This window comes from Micromys minutus (assembly GCF_963924665.1).
Source record: "Micromys minutus genome assembly, chromosome: 20".
In the NCBI taxonomy this organism is placed as follows: Eukaryota; Metazoa; Chordata; class Mammalia; order Rodentia; family Muridae; genus Micromys; species Micromys minutus.
In genome coordinates, this window is record NC_137955.1 from 2,851,472 (window position 1) to 2,858,906 (window position 7,435).

General features: G+C 44.0%; 1 pseudogene across 1 annotated transcript; it reads left to right on the plus strand.

Annotated features, from left to right (window-relative positions):
• Positions 1 to 6,733: 6,733 nt before the first annotated feature.
• On the plus strand, positions 6,734 to 7,165 carry LOC308433632 (histone H2A.Z-like; annotated as a pseudogene). The gene has a single exon. The product of its transcript is annotated as a histone H2A.Z-like (transcript).
• The last annotated feature ends 270 nt before the right edge of the window (positions 7,166 to 7,435 follow it).

Genomic DNA, 7,435 nt, shown 5'->3' on the forward strand with positions numbered 1-7,435 from the left:
TGCCCTCTCACCTTCCTGGGTGACACAGTGCAGTTGACCCCATGCAACTCAAGCTCCTGGGCTCCCATGTGTACTCTGCCCATTTCCTGGTCTTTCTAGATAAAGAAAGACACAGAGAAGTCCCCACTGCCCACACCCACACCCCTCTGCCTGAGACAGCCATGCATGCACTGGGGACATGAGTCAGGGTATTTACCCATCCTCTCCTTCTGAAGCTATTATTGGAATGCCTGTGCACACGCCTGCTTCCCCATTTCATAGGCCAAGGCTCCAGGAGCTGCTAAAAACACACTGCTTGGTCTGAGATGCCACTTGGATGATCACGAGGTAGTTGCTGAGAAGAGTGTGTGCTTCCAAGACAGCAGGTTTGTAGAGTCCAGACATCTCTACCTCCTTCAACTAGCACCAACCACGTGTCTGGGACATGTGCCTAGTAGTATGCCTTGCCTCCGTGGGTGGTACAAAAGAAATTGTTCAGGACTGAACTTAGAGGAGGTGGAAAACGAGAAAGGCCTTTGCAAATACATGTGCTAAGGGAACTCTCCAAGCAGAGAAGTCCATGTAGGAGGAAAAAAGAACACAGGTAGCTGTGGGAGAAATGATGTACTAGACGCTGTCAGCTCAGTGAAGACGTAGAGAGGGCATGCATTTGACTTGTTCCCACAAACCTAAGCATTGCATTAAATCTGCATTTTGAAGTGGCCTCCTCTGTATGCTAGGTGATTGACAGTTTAGTAGGATTTTGTTTGTTTAGGACTATTTCTCCTTGCCAGTGAATGGTATCTGCTCCTTTTCCCCTTAATAGAGCTAGAAACTGAGTTCAGAGAGGTAAAGTCCTGAGCTTTCAGTCTTTCCACCAGAGTAGAGAAGTGACATACACATTCAAAAGGTTTGCCTTTTAAGCGTTATGGTCATGGGCAAAGAGAGATTTCCCCCCTTTACATAGAAATGTGAAGGAGTGGAGAGAGTCTAATTTCTGCATCCCTTTACTTTGAAAAACCTAATCTTAATCTCACTTTGTAGATGTAGATCTTGGTTTATGGCCAGCTTGCTGGGCACTCGGGAAAGTTCTGGTGCCCACTGCAGGTTGTACAAGGCTGTGTGTGGTCTTCCCAAATTCAGGATGCCTACTGCTGTGCTGATCTGGCAGAGGTGGAGTTCTTGAAAGTATTCATATTTTCACTATTTGACGTGGGTGTAAAAACATGAGCTTAAATGTACATACAAGAAACCTTTGTCTAGGGCATTTTTAGATTCTAGGAAGGAAGACTAGATTGTAAATGGAAAAGCAGTTCCATGACCTGTTTGGAGGCATGTCTCAGAGGGTTTCATAGAAGTCTATAACTGCCAAACCTTAATGTGAACCTCGTGGAAACAATTGAGGATGGGGTAGACAAGACATCCCTCTCAAGTCTCAAGCACACATAGTATCCCAGAACACTAGGGAGCCATTTGATCTCTTCCTTCCTCTTGACAAGGGGAGGAACCAGCAAGACCTCAGTAGTCCACTGTGGTAAGCCACAGAAGCTGCTAAGGACCCTTCATTTGTCACAACTGACTGAACTTCTGACTCCCACCAGCTGGGAAAGTAGGGCTGGTGCAAGGCAGTTCTGTGAATTAAAGCTGACTCAATTCACTCCGTTTCTAGATGCAAGTCTTAGAGTAGCCGCCTCAGGACAGTGAAAAGATTGCTGGTGGGAAACAGAAGTATGAGGACCTCTGCAGCATTCCTGAGAGCATTATCATGTGTTTCAGTTCCAATGCTGGCTCTCTGTCCCAAAGAACCTGTACCAGAGAAGTGCACGCATGTTCTCATCTGCACGGCACAGGTATTCATAGTAGTTTCTCAAGTGTCCGTGGGCAGGTACGTGAGGTTTTAAAGGTGCTAATTCGTATCTGGTAGAATTTTAGTCATTCGAAAGAAGTGATGACAGGCGGTGCCTTGGGAGACCCTCAAGGATACCATTTTGTTCTACTTGTATAACGTGTCAGGAATAGTCAGAGTTTAAAGACAGAGTGTTGGAATAGTGGTTGCCAGACACTGGGGGGAAGGGGACTAGGCTGTTTTTTTTTTTTTTTTTTTTTTTTTTTTTTTTTTTTTTTTTAAATGGGGACAGAATTTCAATTTTTCAAGATGAAAAAGTTGATGTCATATGTACCTCATCACATTTTTTAATTTAAAAAAATGGAAAGAAAATGCAGTATTTTGTGACACATAACAATGTAAATTAATGCAAGAATCTAAAGTTCTCAATTTACATGATAGACCTGTGTGGAGTTGGGGATGCTGGTGCTGACATAGAAATTGGAAGCACCTCTTAGTCCTTGCTTTCATAGACAGACATGACTGCATAGTCATGACAAACCGAGGGAAACTGGAAGGCACCCCCCAAGAGTTTCTGTGACTCACTACAGCGGACTATCCAGTTCCTGCCACCTCCTCCTATAGCTGTTGGGGAACATACAGTTCAATGTCTCTTCCAGCTTCCACTACCCAGGTGGCTTCCATCACCCTGACCCATACAAGAAAAGGTGTCTACATTTAAAATTACTGTGTGGTATGTGCTGGAGACTTGCTGGAACCTGTACTGGTATCTCTGAGACTCAATGCTTTCAGATCCAGGGACCCTCTTTGTAATTTGAAACTGAGATCTGTATTTGAAATCTGACTTAAAATCTACTACTATAATAGGCCCTGATAGGCAGTCTCTGCCAGCTACTCCATTAAAAGCTTTTAAACAAAATGAAGTGATTGTTGTATCATAAGCCAGGGTAAAAGATTTATTTGTGTGAACATCATAAAGAAGGGGAACATCACTGAGAGGGAAAGAGAGAGAAAAAGAAAGAAAGGGGGATGGAGGGAGGGAGAAAAGAGAGAGGGGAGAGAGAGAGGGAGAGAGAGAGAGAGAGAGAGCAAAGTGAGAGCCAGTGTTTGTTTTTTAAGGTGTCTGTTAGATATTTTGTGGTTGGAAATGCTATACTAGAGATGCTTAATGAAGCAGAGATGAGAGATACCTCAAATACCAGAAACACAAAACTCAAAACCACCATGAATCTTTTGGCAAAGTGATATAACAGGTAAATGTGTCCCAGTAGCCATTGAATGAAGGATGTGGGTGAGTAAGTCCCAGTGGCTGTTCATGAAGGTTGGGTGAGTGTGTCTCAATGGCCATTGCACAAAGGGTAGACCACCATACAAAGCTTCACTTTGCACACCTGCTTTGCTTTCTGCTCTCCTGCCTTGTGCATCTCTAAGCTATAGGTCCTGCTCTTCTCACATGCTCTCCCACGATTCAGATGTGACTCTCGGTGTGATTGTTTCTGAAAACCTCCCCCAATCAACCCATCCACAGCCTAGAACTGCAGAATACTGCCGCCATATTAGTTCAAAGTTTACATTAGCTTTTCAAGAATGAAAAGGTATGTGTTGAAATGCAGAAGAGCCATAGAGGACGTGATTTAGAACACAGAAATAAAGAGAAATCTGAAACTTTCCATACAAAACTTCTAGTTCATTTTGCTTTTAAAAAATAAACATCATCAATCTGCCTATTGTACGGATCTCGACCACTTCATTATCTGTGGGATATTCATGGACTTTCCCAAGCCCTCAACAAAAGTATGGAGAAAACCAGAACATGAATTCCAAATAAACTTGACCAGTGATACTGTAACTGAATTATGGAATAAGTCAAGATGGGTTTCTCGTCATAAAATTCCCAGTCAATTGTGCTGTGTCAGAGTGGAACCTGTTTCTGGTCTTGTAGTAATGAGCCTTAACTGATGATATATCACTAGTTTCCAAACTCAAGTTCCTGTAAACTCAAGTTTCTTAGTTTCTCTCTGTTTCATATTCAACATGAAACAGTCTTGTTAGTCAACAGCAAGAGCTTCAACATGCCCAAATCTTCTGAAGACCATGGGCAGTGACCAGCTAGATGTTCAAGAGCAGTACCACCCTGCAGAATGATCACTGCTGGCTTTATTGCTGGAAGTAGGCAGCTGACCCCAGAGATGAATGGCCGTAAGTGTTCACACAGTACTGAATGGTTACACATGGTAAAAGAAACACTCGTTTAAGTATGTGGGCATCTGGGCAAACCTTGGAGCTGGAAAGGGCTTTCGATAATTACAAAGAATAAGTCAAACAGATTAGAAAATGATTCCCTTCTAGCCTTCACTCTTCTCATTTCTCGATGCTAGAATGAAGGGGTACACAGGGCCATCATTTGCTCAAAATTTGGATCATTGCTAAGAGCACGAGAAACAAGAGGTATGGCTTCAGGTGTCCATTGTGCCTGTCATAGCCTGGAGAGTATGAGAGAATCTGTGAATAGAGACAACACTATCCAGCTTACCTGTCCTGAGTACAAGTGAAACAGAGAATGATGGCATGGTATCCTTTATGCATTTCCTTGGTCCCTGTAAAGACAAATAAATTCTCTGTGTTTTCATTCTTGACCTTTCCAGCTAAGTGGATCTGCAGAGCTTCACTGTACAATGATCTTCAAGCCTTGCTCCTCCAGCTTACCAAATACTAGTTAGCAGATATAAAGAAAAACCAAGTCTGGTGGGATCATGGATGATGTGTGGTAGAGGATTGAAGAAAGCAAGTTACCAAGCAGTACTATATACCTAGAAAGAGGAAACAGAGATACTTTCTGGATTCCAAGAGGCAGAAGAGACTTGTGGGTTCCTTTAGGTCCTTTCTTATTTAGCACATGCGTCTTCTAGTGGTGGAGGTAGGAAAAGACAAATCTGATACTTTTTACTTCTTTTTTTTTTTTTTTTTTTTTTTTTTTTTTTTGGCCTCTGTTGGCCTCAACCCTGGCCATTCAACAATACAGTCACACAAGATTGGACTACTCCAAGCATGAAAGATCCTACTGGTTGGTTGTTTCTCTTAGAGAGGGAAAGCTGAGGTTCTGTGTGGAAGAAGGCCATGGCTTAGTGAACTTCAGAAAATCTCAAAAACAGTTTGCCTCTCCATAATGGGGTCCAGACTTCGCCGTCCAAGTACCATCAAGGGTCGTTATCAAGAGCCTATATTATAACCCCTCAAAGTGCTGTCCCAGAACAGGCACTGGGCCTTGCCTTCTGGGCTTGCTTAGTAGGTAAAAGAGAAATTAGGTGAGCATCTCACCAGCAGACAACTTAGGGTATGTGAAGGAGCAGAAATGAGTGGCTTCATATGAGCTTCATATGAGCTTCATAGTTGGAGCTCATATCCCAAAGGGAAGAAATTGTCTCAGTCAGAAAAATATGAGCAGCAGCCTGAAATGAAAAGAACAAATAGCAACGAGTTAGATCCCAGGTTCCTTCCAGGTCACCACCCACACAGCAAGGTTCTGTGCTTCTCCGTACTTGCCTGCATACTGCCTCTGCTGCCTATTTCAAAACCCTGGCTGAGACTCTTGTCATGTAGGCAAACAGCTTAGTCTCTCTTTTGAAACCCAGGGAACCCAGACAGAAATGGAGTCAAATTTGTCCTTGGCAGTTACTCAGGACCCTGAGGGATGTCTTCACATCTAGTGCAAGAATTGCCCAGAAGGGAGGCCCTGGGCATCTACAGAGTTCCCAAGGCCTTCATTATCAGTTTCTCCCTCTCTTCAGCCTCAGCTATCAGAGGCTGCAGGCAACCCAGGCAGTTGGGCTGTGCTCACAGCAGCTACTCTGTGATTAAAAGGGCAAATGGGTCCATCCACCTTTGCTTCTGGTGCCCGTGTGGGCATCATCCAGGGCAAGAGCTTCCAGACTGCAGGTGACTGTAGATTCCATAAAAGCCTTCTGTCCTGGCTACTTTCTCCAGGGCACATTCATTCTCTAACAACCAGAATGAAATGAACGTTGTGCTAAAAGAACAGGCTAGAAGACATATATGTCCAGTGTCAAGTCCATTTTCTTTCTACTTTACTTTCTCCTGTTTCCTGGGATGGCTTGAGATTGACTTTTGTATCATTAAAAAAAAAAAAAAAAGTAATAACTATAATGAACCTCAGAATTGCCAGCCTGTCTAGGATGCTCATCCTTCTAATTATTGGCGCTAAAAGCCCAGAGACTGTGTTTCCTAGTATTCTCACCAGTAGAGGTCTTCAGAGGCTGGAAACGAATGTGCTTGCCAGTGAGTCAGCAGGGCCGTAAGTTAGGTGGGCCCAGCTCTGGACAGGCTGGAGAGGGCAGAAGCGTGGGTCTCAGCAGTTATCAAATTCCGCCCTGACTGGCAGACATCTCACTGTGAATCATCCACACCAAGGTAAGTAGCGGATGGAGTCAGCAGCAGCAACTTCCTGATGTCTCTGAGCGTGGATCTGAGAGCAAACAGCAAATGTGAAAGCTTGTGGCTTCCCCTCACTCTCCTTCCCTGACTCCTCCCGGCTCTTCTACAAGTTTTAGATGGGCCCAGTTCCTTGTATTAAATTTCTTTCCTAACCGAACTGCACAGTGTGGCTTCTGGATTTTTGATTTTTGCCACCATACCTGTAGTGTGAATGAAATAGTATTTCTTTATATGTATGTATCTGTATTATTCATTTTTATAAACATCTGAGAATCTTTTCCCTAAAGTTTTGAACAAAGATGCATATAATACAGCATAGAAGCCAATGTAGAACGATGAGAAGGAAGTAAGAAGTACAGTCAAGCAGCTTGAGCCACGGTATGACAGAGGAGTGGGCACCGGGATCTCCCTGAGCGTTCCCCTGGCCTCGTCTCGTCTCGTCTCGTCTCCTCCGAGATGGCTGGCGGTAAGGCTGGAAAGGACTCAGGAAAGGCTAAGGCAAAGGCGGTTTCCCGCTCTCAGTGAGCCGGCTTGCAGGTCCCTGTGGGCTGTATTCATCGACAACTGAAATCTAGGACAACCAGCCACGGACGTGTGGGCGCGACCACTGCTGTGTACAGCGCAGCCACCCTGGATTACCTCACCGCAGAGGTACTGGAGTTGGAGGGAAGCTCATTAAAAGACTTGAAGGTAAAGCGTATTACCCCTCGTCACTTGCAACTTGCTATATGCGGAGGTAAAGAACTGCATTCTCTGCTCAAGGCTATCGTTGCTGGTGGCGGTGTCATCCCACACGTCCACAAACCGCTGATTGGGAAGAAAGGACAACGGAAGACTGTCGAACGACGTCTTGATGCCTTATTATCTCAGGACTCTGAATATTCTTAACAGCTGTCCAGTGTTGGTGATTCCAGTGGACTGTATCTCTGTGAAAAACAAGTTTGCCTTTTTGTAATTCTATTTGAGCAAGTTGAAGGCTTAATTAGCCTTCCAACCAACCACATTTCTGCATTCTAGTCTTAACCATACTTAAGTGTTACTGTGGTGTCAAAGAAACTATTGATTCTGAAATAGTGGGTTTTGATTGACTTGACTGTTTTTAAAAAGCTGTTTGGATTGTAATCATGATGCAGAAGTTATAGTAACAAACATTTGGTT